Genomic DNA, 13,626 nt, shown 5'->3' with positions numbered 1-13,626 from the left:
GGAGGGCAAAGCTGGGCGATAAGCGAGGCGATAAGCGAGGTGATAAGCGGGGTAGAAAGGGTCAAGTTTCACCACGCACCAGGTCAGAAACCCCCCGCCTGCCCCCGCTCAGTTCCCTCACCCGCGCCACCCCCCCCCACACCCCCCCCCCACCCACCCCCTCCCCGTTGCCTCCTGCCTCACCCACCTCCCGCTTGCCTCCTGCCTCACCTCCTGCCTCACCCATTGCCTCTACATCAGCTCCTTCTCACGGGGAAACGAGTGAAATGCAACATGCCCCTGCCACTGAACCACGCACAGGGCAAGTTGATGCATTTGTTTGGACTGACGGTGGAGATTTCCAGCCACACAATCCACCGTTTGATATGACAAATGCTGGAATACAGCCTGCCTTCCCATGCAACGCAGGTGATGAGTTTGTTGATTACTTCCTGGCCTTCCTTGATGATGAAATTGTGCAGCATGTCAGCGATGAGACCAATAGGTATGCAACTCAGTGTGCAGCACAAGGGCTGGGACCTATTGGCTCGCCAAAGCAAGTGTCGTGGTTGCCTGTCGGGATCAGAGAGCTGTATGTTTTTTTTGCACTCATGTTTTTGATGGCCCATATAAAGAGACATGAGTTGGAGGAGTACTGGCTCGTGGATGACATAACTACAGTACTATCCCCATATTCGGGAAGTATATGTCACGGGATCGGTTCCGACAGCTGCTTGGATACCTGCACTTCGCTGATAATGACAACCCGTCCCAAACTGACCCTTTGTGGAAAGTGAGGGATTTCCTCAACAAGATTAGGGATCGATTTATGCGATTTTTCAGGCCTATGCAGAAAGTCGTCATAGACGAGTCCCTGGTATTGTTCAGAGGACGTCTCAAATTCAGGCAGTACATCCCCAGCAAACGCCACCGCTTTGGGATAAAGTTCTTTGTGCTGTGTGACTGTGAGACGGGGTATATAATGGATTTTGTCATTTACTCGGCTAGCACAATGGATGTGAACAGGAAAGACCCCCTTGGCTTCTCTGGCTCCGTTGTAAAAGTGCTGATGGAGAGGTATTTTGGTGGTAATCATGTGCTGTACACAGACAATTATTACACAGCACCGAAACTCTCCAAATACCTTGCTGAACACGGCATTGGCACTGTTGGCACTGTACGGAGCTATAGGAAAGAGTGGCCTAGTTTCCCCGAAGCATCATCATCATCCAGGGGAGATGTTCACCTGAAGAAGTCAGAAAAGCTTCTTGCGATCAGGTGGCATGACAAGAAGGTTGTCAATATGATCAGCACCATCCACAAGGGGAAATGAAGAGAACTGGGAAGGTCAGCTACAGGACGGGAGAGCCAATCATGAAGCCTGATGCCGTCATTGATTATAATGTAAATATGAGACTCGTTGATAAGTCTGATATGATGATTGGCGAAATAGACTGTCTCAGGAGAAACACCCGATGGTACAGGAAGGCTTGCCTGCACATGCTCGATATGTGCATGCTCAATGCCTTCATTCTTTACAAGACACAAGTCGGGGGCATAAGGCAACCATCACTGAGACAGTTTTCCAAGACTGTCGTTCAGCAGCTACTTGAACGATTTGGTCAGGTGACGGCATTGATCCCGAGGCGACACTCTGACACACAACCTGACCGTCTTGAGTGCCGCAATTACATGAGCCGGCACCAGCTTGTGAAATTGCCTCCTAAAGCAGGCGGCAGGTTGTCACAGGGCCGCTGCAGAGTATGTTCAACCACCACACGAAGGCCTACGACGAGAAAAATGAGCACACACCAGTGCCTTGAATGCCAAGTCGCTCTATGTGTAACTCCGTGCTTTGCCGAGTACCACTCTCTGAGTAAATACTGAAAGTGACAGTGATATATAGTGATGCGACAGTGACGTGCTTTGCCAATAATTGTATAATGGATAATGTAGTAATAAGGGATATTTTGCCTAGAAAATAAAGGAAATATTGGCCAGTATAATAAGTGATATTGTAATAAGAGAATCTGCGGCACTTGTGGAATTCTGCGGCACTTATGTAATTCTGTGATGCGCCAGTGACGCAATATAGTAATAAGTGCATTGTAAATATAATGTACATTGCCCATATTATATGTAAAATAATATTAGAAGTTAGAAATAATGAAAAGATCGCAGGAAACGTCAGTGAGCGGGTGCCGCCGCAGTGAAGTGAGGCGCAGCCGCAGTGAAGAGCGGGCGCAGCCGCAGGGAAGTGCCTTTTACCTATCTCAGTGAACACAGAGTGGGTGTTTATCGTATGTACAGTGTTCATATATGTTTATATTACTATTATGAGAGAGTGGTTGGCATTTGGTACTGGTGTGTGGGGCGTAAAATAGTTATTTCACACCCCTCACTTCTAACGGCTCTCCCCGTCCTGTGAAAGTCAACGAAGTCATGAAACCTACATCAATGGAAAGCTGAAGGTTTGTACTTTCTAATGGTACCTTATTTTTTTCTCTAGCTTTATTCTGTGCAGAGTTATTAAGGTTTAAAGGTTTGTTTACATTTGGCTGAAACCCCCGCGGGAGAGGACAGTCAGACCAAAACAATACCCGCGGTTAAGGGGCCTTATACTATGACTCGTCACCATTTAACGCTTTCTGCTACTAGACAATTTTTTTCAGAACAGAGGAGACCTCTCCTGGAGAAGACAATTGAAATAACTATTAACCCTTTATCATGACGAATGCTTTGTTATAGGTTTCCAATCTTATGCTTTGGGACTCTTTCCTCTTATTAAGATGGTCTTCGTATTGGCTTTATATGACATGTGTGAAGCATGCCCTGTAACTGGAGTCAGGATTACGGGGGGTCGAATGGTGAGTGAATGAGTGTATATCCCATTTTAATCTGGAGTGCTGTTGATAAATTCTCATTCAGTCATGTCTTTCTTTTTTAATGCTTTCTCGATCCCTCCTTCACTGTAACTGTTGATGGGAAAGGATGGTTTGATAATGACTGTGATGAGCATCATCATTGCTCCCTGTCGATTCTATTCATCTTAGTAGCCTAATGATCTTTCGAACTGAAGAAGGATAATGAAGGTTGTTTCAAACTCTTCCATTTCGAAAAGTCAGTCCCAGATTGAACGAAATCTCCTAGCAGTAACAAATATAAAATACAAACTACATAACTGAAGTGACACTCTGAAGCAAATCTGTAGTGAGAGCAGAAAGAAACTTCAAACAGCAAGTGCTTGCATGGACTTGGTTCTGCGAGACAGCAGAGGAGACTGCTAACGAAGGTCAATTGTACCTGAGTCAGCAGGGAAGAAAAAATGAATGGCCTGAAAAACACACAAAGGATTAGATAACACTGAATATGAAGGAAGATACTTTTGTAAACAAGCTGTCATGAAATGAGTTTATGGTGCTGTCGGAAGCAAGAGGAGATAAAAATAAACATATAAATAACCATATAAGAAAAAGAGTATCCACTTCCATATGAACACCTTCCTACTTCGTCAGCATGGGGAAAGGCTATTTCTGGCTCTCCTTCTTCCCCGAGAATCTATTCCCTAGAGTGGCCCTATTAAGACCGTTACCGGTACAGTGTAGTTTTACAGAATTAATTTTTCCTGGAGCCTATATATGGGCCCAGTCTTCTAGAAAACATTTCACTAGAGATGTAATGAATTAAGCTACGAGAATTTCCTGTATTCCACCAGGTCCTTGTGTTTGCTTTTGCCACAGAAGGCAAAGACGTAGGAGTAAGGGCTGGAAAACCCTTCAATTTTGTTCAGTATGGTTGTTGTGACCCTGTCGCCACTCAATCGTGTAGCAGGCAACATACTGTGCTGTCCTCAGTAGCACAAAGGTATGAAAGTAGATCTAGCTCCCATTTTGTTGTTCTAATAAATGTTCCTTTAAGGAGGTAAGACTTCTCTAATCTAGATTTATCAGATTTTTGTGAAAACAAGCTAGGATTAGGAGTATGATGTGAGAATATAGCTTAGAAATTTTCATTTTTAATATATCTGATTCCAGCCCAAGCATATGATAAAGGGCAGAGAATGTATTGCTTGTTGGATGAATCTAGTCACTCATACATTCTGCATATGCTGTCGTGCACTAATGCTACTGGAATATAATCCTGTGAGGTTTTTGATTTTTGAATATTCTGCGTTATTTGCCATGTATTACTGATAATGACTTCTAATACTGTCCAATTAATATATAAATATTATGTGTTATTTGCTGTGATCAATCTGATACAGAATAATTTCTGATATTTGATTACTCTGCTTTTGCTGCTGTGCATTTCTGATACTGTGTAATTTCTTATCTGAATGTTCTTAGAACTTACCCATTATCAAAGTCTAATAGGTTATTCTTTATCCTTGGAACATTCGAATTATATTCTAGGTCAGACATAACTTCCATGGTTACTTCCACAAACAATTGGCTAAAATACTTTAACTTCGAGACTAATGATCAGTAACTGATAATAAATCATCATAAAGGCAGCAAAACAAATATAGTGGGCGGGAGGGTAATATGTTAAGCATATTATTAAATGTGGAGTTTATCACATTTTCTCCCTACAGAAAATATGCTTCAAACTCAGTGCCTCTAAGACCCACAAAGGTTGTATGGACAGTCACCAAAGTGTGCATTATGCATGGGTCAACGGCCGCTCCGCTAAGATGGATATTCCACTGGCCAATAGCGGCCACCATGCCGGAAAGCTACCTCCAGCCGTCGGCTCAGCACGTCCAACTTCCAAGGCTCAAAGCTATTCTACTTTAGCATTTTTTTTTTTTTTACATACTCCATCGTCTAAAGGTTTAAACGATGGAAATCTGACTTTGCCAGTATAAAGTAAACGCAATAGGTAGGTGTTTCAAGAATAAATACGGCGGCGTAATGAAGTGTATGATGAATCATTGGCAAACACAGTGAGCGAAAGTCTAAGAAAACGCGTAGAGAAAACGCATTAGGTGTTAAGGGGATTGTCCTACCATCGGAGAGAGAGAGAGAGAGAGAGAGAGAGGAGCCTCCTGCCCATCCCACGCAGTCGTTTTCCACTAAAATTTGCAGACGCGTCTGGATGCGACCAAAGTCTTCGCATCATCCTGACTGTCAGTATACAGATATATTCTCTGTTGTGTGCTTGCTCATCTATGAAAAACGCATTTCCGAGAATAGTGCTAATAAATCAAGAGGACTAAATAGGAGGGCCGAAGGCCCAGCCTACCCGCAGGGCCTAGCCAATTAGGCCCATATATATATATATATATATATATATATATATATATATATATATATATATATATATATATATATATATTGTTACGGAACAGAGAAAGATAATGTACACTTTAAGTGAGAATACTAAAAATCACTACTGTCCCGTAAAGTTCCAGGTTCAAAACAAAAGAGTTAGGTAAAATTACAAGTTAAAGTTTAATGCTCAAACTAACAACAAAACATTCAGGACTCATAAGGATAATGTAAAGGCAAAAAACAGGTTAAATATATGGTTAACTGCAATAGCCTCTATTAACACGAAATTAGCATGAGTAAATTTATCTAAGTCAGCCCTGATAAAATGACAATACCAGATAATACTCAGTGAATGCAAGATATATTATTACAGATACAAAATATTAATAAAGGCTGACACCCAAAACACATGAATCACAAAAACCTTACTAGGCCTAAGAATTAACACCTTACGCTACACAGAACAAGAAAAAATGCAATAACAGTTATACTCAAATTACACAGCTGCTAGATGGGTGGAGACTTCCTGAGCACTCACAATAACAACAACTGTACAGGGGAGGACAGAGATGTGAACAAAATGAGGAGTAGATCTAAGTGGCAATAATGCAGAGACTGAGCTCATTATATAGGGGCCGGCAGAGCTTGATACAACTTGTAAGAAGGATGCGCAAATGAAGCCATGGGGACAAAGAGTTGACAATCCTGCTCTGAACAACAGAAAGAACGACTTACTTTACTATAAGGGAGGAGGGGGGGAGTGAGGCAGAACACGCTCGTGATCAAACATGCACCATACTGTACGTTAGAATTACACAAAGGATGATGAAATCATAGGCTATGTAACACCTCCTCACAAAGAAAAAGAAATTTACAAAGGAAATATCTTATTATTCTAAAACAATCTTTCTAAAGTCTAGATAAGCAATCTGCAATAACATTTTCTTTCCCCTTGACATGTTGTATGTCTAATGAATACTCCTGAAGAAGTAGACTCCATCTTGTCAATCTCTGATTTTTATCTTTAAACTTACTAAGGAATTTCAGTGGGTTATGATCGGTATAAATGACTATGGGGTCAAAACCAGAACACAAATAAAATGAAAAATGCTGTAAACCCAAAATCAAGGCCAAAAGCTCTTTCTCAATAGTTGAGTAGTTCTTTTGAGGTGGAGTGAACTTCTTACTGTAATAAGATACAGGATGTTCAATACCCTGATAATCCTCTTGCAGCAAAACAGCCCCAGCTCCTGTATCACTTGCATCAACAGCCATCTTAAAAGGCTTAGCAAAATTTGGAGTAGCGAGCACTGGCTGACTTAATAGGATAGCTTTAAGGTTGCTGAAAGAGGATTCACAGTCATCGGTCCAGACAAATTTAACTCCCTTTTTCAGTAGGTCTGTAAGTAGTGATACAAGAATTGAAAAGTTAAGAACAAATCTTCTGTAATAACCTACCATTCCCAAAAATCTTTGTAGCTCTTTCCTACTTTTAGGTCTGGGAAGATCACTTATAACCTGAACCTTAGCTCCTGGTGGTGCAACATGTCCATCACCAATTACGTACCCAAGGTACTGAACTTTAGCTTGACCAAACTCACACTTTGATAAATTAGCTACAAGATTAGCCTGAACCAAACGCTCAAGAAATTTACTGACATGGCATAGGTGATCTTTCCAGTTGTCACTGAAGATTAATACATCATCAATATAAACAACACACCCTGCCAAACCCTCTGTTACAACATTCATGAGCTTCTGAAATGTGGCTGGTGCATTCTTCATACCATATGGCATTACAGAACATGCAAAAGTCTTTCCTAGTGTTACAAAACATGAGATCTCCCTAGCACGTTCAGTCATAGGTACTTGCCAGTATCCCTTTAACAAATCAAACTTACTTATGTACCTAGCCTTTCCGATCTTGTCTATGCAATCTTCCACGCGAGGGAGAGGGTAAGTGTCTGTTTTGGTTATCTGATTAACACGCCTGTAGTCGATGCAAAGCCGCTGTGACCCACCTGGCTTAGGGACTAGAGTGACAGGAGAACTCCACTCGCTCTGACAGGGCTCAATCATCTTGTGGTCCAACAGGTAGCCAAGCTCCTTCTGGATGAGAGGAACTTTCACTGGGTTCACACGGTAAGGAGGCAGTTTAATTGGCTTTGCGTCTCCAACATCGACATCATGCATCAACACAGTGGTTCTTCCTGGAGTAGCACGGAACACTTGCGGGTACTTTTGCAGTAATGCCGAAAACTCCTGCCTTTCCTCGGGAGGTAGATGAGAAAGCTTAGTCTGGAGATCATTCATGATATCAGGATTCTTCCCCAAACTATCACTCAGGCTCATGCTGCATGGGAGAACTTCACTTGCAGACTCGGGTGGAACAGCTACAGTACAGACTGGGTTATTTTCGTCCCGCCTGTGATATAACTTTAGCATGTTGATGTGACAAAGTTGCTTGTTCTTTCTACGATCTGGTGTGGCGATGACATAGTTGACATCACTGAGTTTCTTCTCCACGAAATAAGGACCACTAAACTTGGCTTGAAGAGGTTGCCCATGCACCGGTAGCAGAATCAAAACCTGATCTCCTGGGTGAAAGTTGCGTAACCTGGACTTCTTATCATACCAAGTTTTCATCTTCTCCTGAGCAGCTCCTAAATTCTCTCTCGCCAGCTGTAAAGCAGTGGACAGCCGTTCTTTGAACTTCATCACATACTCCAGCAGGTTGACGTCATCTTCCTCCGACAGCCAGCATTCCTTGAGTAACTTAAGGGGTCCTCTTACTTCATGGCCAAACAGTAGTTCAAAAGGTGAGAAGCCCAGTGATTCATTTGGAGATTCTCTTGCGGCAAATACAACAAATGGAAGACCTTTATCCCAGTCTTTCTGATGTTCCAAACAGTATTTCTTGAGCATCGATTTGAGTGTTTGATGATATCTCTCCAACGCTTCTTGGGTCTGGGGATGGTAAGCTGAAGACGTGATCTGGGTGATCCCCAACTCTTTCAGAGACTGCTTGAAAACATTTGACATGAAATTACTTCTCCGGTCTGACTGAACCTCCTTGGGCAGACCAAACTTGGTGAAGAACCCTAGCATTTCCTTAACCACGTTCTTTGCTGAGATATTTCTAAGTGGAATGGCTTCAGGATAACGAGTAGCCATATCAATCAGGGTCAACACATAAAAAAATCCTGAAGAAGTCTTAGGAAGAGGGCCCACAATATCCACCAACACACGGGTGAATGGCGCCTCAAAAGGAGGAATGGGAACTAGAGGTGCAACCTTTTCGGTCTGATTACACTTCCTCACAAATTGACAGGTGTGACAAGACTTACAATACCACGAAACATCCCTGAAGATACCTGGCCAGTAGAAGTGTTTCAAGGTGTCCTGTCAAACTGGAATCATGAGCCACTCTAATGATATCCTGCCTACAAACACGAGGGATGACAACTTGATGTACAACCTCCCACTCACAGTCGGCTGATGCTGTTGGGAGTCTGCACTTCCTCATAAGTACTCCTGACTTTATATAATAACAAGTAGAAGCACCAGCTGACTCTTCCTCACTGCAAGCAGAGTTAGCTAGACCTTTCAACTCAGGGTCAGCAACCTGCAACTCAACCAACTCTTGACGAGACAAATTATCAACAATTTTGGGGTACTGCCTCATCTGGCGAGTGGTCCAAATTAGCAAGAAAAGTGTCAGCTAGGATAACATCATCATCATCATTATCCTCTAAGTCACCAGTAACTTTAGACTTAGCCCTAGTGACAGCACATGCAGGGAACACATCAGGGACATCACAATCCTGGGCTGCAGCCACTGGCTCACTAGACAACTGAGGAGAAGGACACACTTGACTTCCACCAATATCATTTCCAAGTAAGAAAATTACACCTGACATTGGGAGTGTCTCAACCAACCCAACCATAACGGAGCCATTAACAAAACCAGACTCTAAATTCACTCTGCACAGAGGGACAGAGAAGTAATTATTCCCTACACCTTGTAAGATTACAGTTTCATCAGAGGAATTAACATTAGAGCCTAGAACACTGGTCAGCATAAGGGATTGGCAAGCACCTGTATCACGATATATTTTAACTGATTTCCTGTCATTACTGTCCAGAGGACTGACAAAACCATCAGACAGGAAATTAGCACATGAACTCTTGAGAGTGTCACCCATGTTACTGCTCAAAAGAGGAGCTCCATCATGAGAATTTAAGTTACCCCTCAAAGCAGGTTCAGTTAACTCAGTTAAAGAATCCTGGGAACTCTCAAGGGTGGACACTAGACCAACTGACTGAATATTTAAAGACTCCTTTTTGTTCAAATCACGCTGTCTCCTGAAACATTTCTCCGTAGTATGACCAAGCTTACTACAATAAGTACATTTACTTTTCTGAAACCTAGAGGTGAAGCTGGTATTTACTTCCTGAGAACCATCATCTTTATTCTCTTTCCTGTTACCTGTACTCTGAGTAGAGGCAACATACTTACTCTCAGCTTTCCCTTTTTCTTTAGAATATCTCTTGTGAGTGAGAACATATTCATCAGCTAAAACTGCAGCATCAGACAAATTATCTACTCTTCTCTCATCAAGATATAGGCTTACATCTTTACTAACACACCTTTTGAAGTCCTCCAGCAAAATCATCTGCTTAAATTTGTCAAAATCAGAATCCACATTCTTAGAATTTAACAACTGCTCTAACAGATCTTCTTTGATTTTTGCATACTCAACATGGGATTGCTTATCTTGCTTATAAGTTGTCCTAAATTTTACTCTACTGTATAGGCTTCAGGAACAAGCTCATAGGCCTTAAGAATCAAGCTCTTAACTACATCATAATTATCACATTGATCCTGAGGCAAAGATGCATAAGTTACTTGAGCTTTACCGGTGAGAACAGTTTGAAGGAGTACTGGCCAATACTTTTTGGGCCAATTAAAACCTGTAGCTACCCTCTCAAACAACTGAAAATACTTTGTTAAATCAGATTCATTAAAAGGAGGGACAAGTTTAACATTTTTAGCCACATCAAAATCATCAGAGCTAGATGATCCAGTTCCACCTTGTTTCATGCGATACTCATGGTCTGCCTGAATCCTAGCAAGTTCAACTTGTGCCTGAAACTCAGCCTCCTGAATACGAGCCTGAGACTCCGCCTCCTTAGCCTGAGACTCAGCCTCCTTAGCATGAGCCTGAAACTCAGCTTCCTTAACACGAGCCTCCTGCAGAGCTAGCTGTAACTTAGCTATTTCAATCTGCGTTTGCTCATTTGGAGGAGTTACATTAAACAAGCTTTTATTAATCATGCCAACAATTTGATCTTTAGAATGATGAGAGTGAACTGCAATTCCCAATTGTTGAGCAACAAGCTTAAGTTCATTCTTTGTTCTGTTTTCTACATCACACACTGTTTGCACATTTGACAAAAAATCTTTGGCTTCATCAAGCGTAGTAATAGTAGACATCATGAATAAATCACAGTCACAAAATATCAAGCAATATCCTTATGATAATATCCTGAATATCCTGATAAGAGGTCGCCAAATTTATGTTATGGAACAGAGAAAACTGTCCCGCAAAGTTCCAGGTTCAAAACAAAAGAGTTAGATAAAATTACAAGTTAAAGTTTAATGCTCAAACTAACAACAAAACATTCAGGACTCATAAGGATAATGTAATGGCAAAAAACAGGTTAAATATATGGTTAACTGCAATAGCCTCTATTAACACGAAATTAGCATGAGTAAATTTATCTAAGTCAGCCCTGATAAAATGACAATACCAGATAATACTCAGTGAATGCAAGATATATTATTACAGATACAAAATATTATTAATAAAGGCTGACACCCAAAACACATGAATGATAAAAACCTTACTAGGCCTAAGAATTAACACCTTACGCTACACAGCACAAGAACAAATGCAATAACAGTTATACTCAAATTACACAGCTGCTAGATGGTTGGAGACTTCCTGAGCACTCACAATAATAACAACTGTACAGGGGAGGACAGAGATGTGAACAAAATGAGGAGTAGATCTAAGAGGCAATAATGCAGAGACTGAGCTCATTATATAGGGGCCGGCAGAGCTTGATACAACTTGTAAGAAGGACGCGCAAATGAAGCCATGGGGACAAAGAGTTGACAATCCTGCTCTGAACAACAGAAAGAACGACTTACTTTACTATAAGGGAGGAGGGGGGGAGTGAGGTAGAACACGCTCGTGATCAAACATGCAGCATACTGTTCGTTAGAATTACACAAAGGATGATGAAATCATAGGCTATGTAACAATATATATATATATATATATATATATATATATATATATATATATATATATATATATATATATATATATATATATATATATATATATATATATATATATTGAGTGTATCTATCTATCTGTCTGTCTATCTATCTATCTATCTATCTATATACTGAGTATATCTATCTGTCTGTCTGTCTATCTATCTATCTATCTATAAATGCAATATATCTACCTGTCTATCTATCTAGCAATCTAGAGAGATGTATATAGACAGATAGATAAATAGACAGATACAGATATACATATATATTTATTTATTTATATTTATTTATATATAGATATACTGTATAATATATATATATATATATATATATATATAGATAGATAGATAGATAGATAGATAAATATTATGCAGGAAAGTAGGAACCAAAGGCCAGGGGCATGCAAACCGTTCCTTCCAAGAAAAAAAACAAAAACAATAAAAAAGAGAGCCAAATTCAAGATCCGTTCATTTCGACATCTGTAGACACTGAGTTTGAGACTCGAGATCATACGAAGTAGGAAATACAGAAAGAGGGAGACAGTTCCAGAGTTGACCTGTTGCATAAATGAAGGACTGGGAATATCGGTTAACTCTTGCATTAGAGAATTGGACAGAAAAAGGATGAGAATTTGTTGCTAGACGGGCGCTACGCGCCCGTCGTAGAGGTGGAGGGATGCAAGCAGACAGTTCAGAGGAGCAGCGACCATTGAAGTAACGATAGAAAACAGATAAAGATGCAAGAGTGCTGCGCAGAGACAAAGGTTGAAGGGAGCCAGTAAGAGAAGGAGAGTTGATGAGACGAAAAACCTTTGACTCCACCCTATTGAGAAGAGCTATATGTGGGGAGCCTCCCCACACATGAGAGTTGTACTTTACACGGGGGCGAGTAAAACCCGTGTATAAAGTCAGCAGTTGTGCAGGGGTAAATTAGGTACGGAGTCAGCTTAGCACACCTGATCTCTTGGAAGCAGATTTTACAAGAGATGCAATATGATTTTTCCAAGATATATATATACATCATCATCATCATCATCAGCCATTACAAGTCCACTGCTGAACAAAGGCCTCCTCCAACCTTCTCCACGAATTCCTTGACTGAGCCAATCTTTGGCACGTTTTCCCTGCAGATTTCTCTATCTCATCCCTCCATATCCTGTCTGGCCCTTTTCTGCTACGTTTACAACCTCTTGGTGTCCAGTCAGTCAACTTCTTGCTCCATCGATTATCCCTTGTTCCTGCTACATGGCCTGCCCACCTCCATTTCTGTTCTTTTATAACTTCAATAATATCTTTGATTTTAGTCTGCTCTCTCACCCAAGTTGATCTTTTCCTGTCCCTTTAAGATATTCCCAACATTGACCTTTCCATTGCTCTCTGAGAACGAATTAATGTATTTTCCATCGATTTTGTCAGTTTACAGGTCTCACAACCATACGTCATTGCTGGAATTATACATTCGTTATATACTTTTCGTTTCATACAAACTGGCAAACTACTTTTCATAATGTCTCTATGTTTACCGAAAGCTTTCCATCCAATTGTAATGCGTCTTTTTATTTCACTATCACTATCTTTCGTTAATTTTAGTATTTGTCCCAGATAATTGTACTCATCGACTTCTTCAAGAATTTCTCCACTTATTCTGATGACGCTGTTTGGTGTTTGAGGATTAAACATTACTATAGTTTTACTCCGGTTCATCTTTAGTCCTACTTTGAGACTTTCTCTGTTCAGGTCATTTAACATTTCTTGCAATGTCTCTGCTCTTTCTGAGATTAGGACAATGTCATCTGCAAATCTTAAATGGTTTAGCTTTTCTCCATCTATGTTTACTCCTTTGTTTTCCCAATCTAGCTTTCTGAAAATACGTTCTAGGCATGCTGTAAATAACTTTAGTGAAATTGTATCGCCCTGACGCACGCCCTTTTCAATCATAATTTTCTCTGAGTCTTTATGTAATTTAACTGTAGCAGTTCCCTCTTTATATATATATTTCCGAGCAGTTTTACAATGTTCTCAT

The sequence above is a fragment of the Coenobita brevimanus genome, chromosome 100 (genome assembly GCF_032717465.1).
Source record: "Coenobita brevimanus isolate Jiangsu-jjx chromosome 100, ASM3271746v2, whole genome shotgun sequence".
Lineage (NCBI taxonomy): Eukaryota > Metazoa > Arthropoda > Malacostraca > Decapoda > Coenobitidae > Coenobita > Coenobita brevimanus.
The sequence above is the reverse complement of the archived record's forward strand: the minus strand, read 5'-3'. Positions refer to the sequence as shown.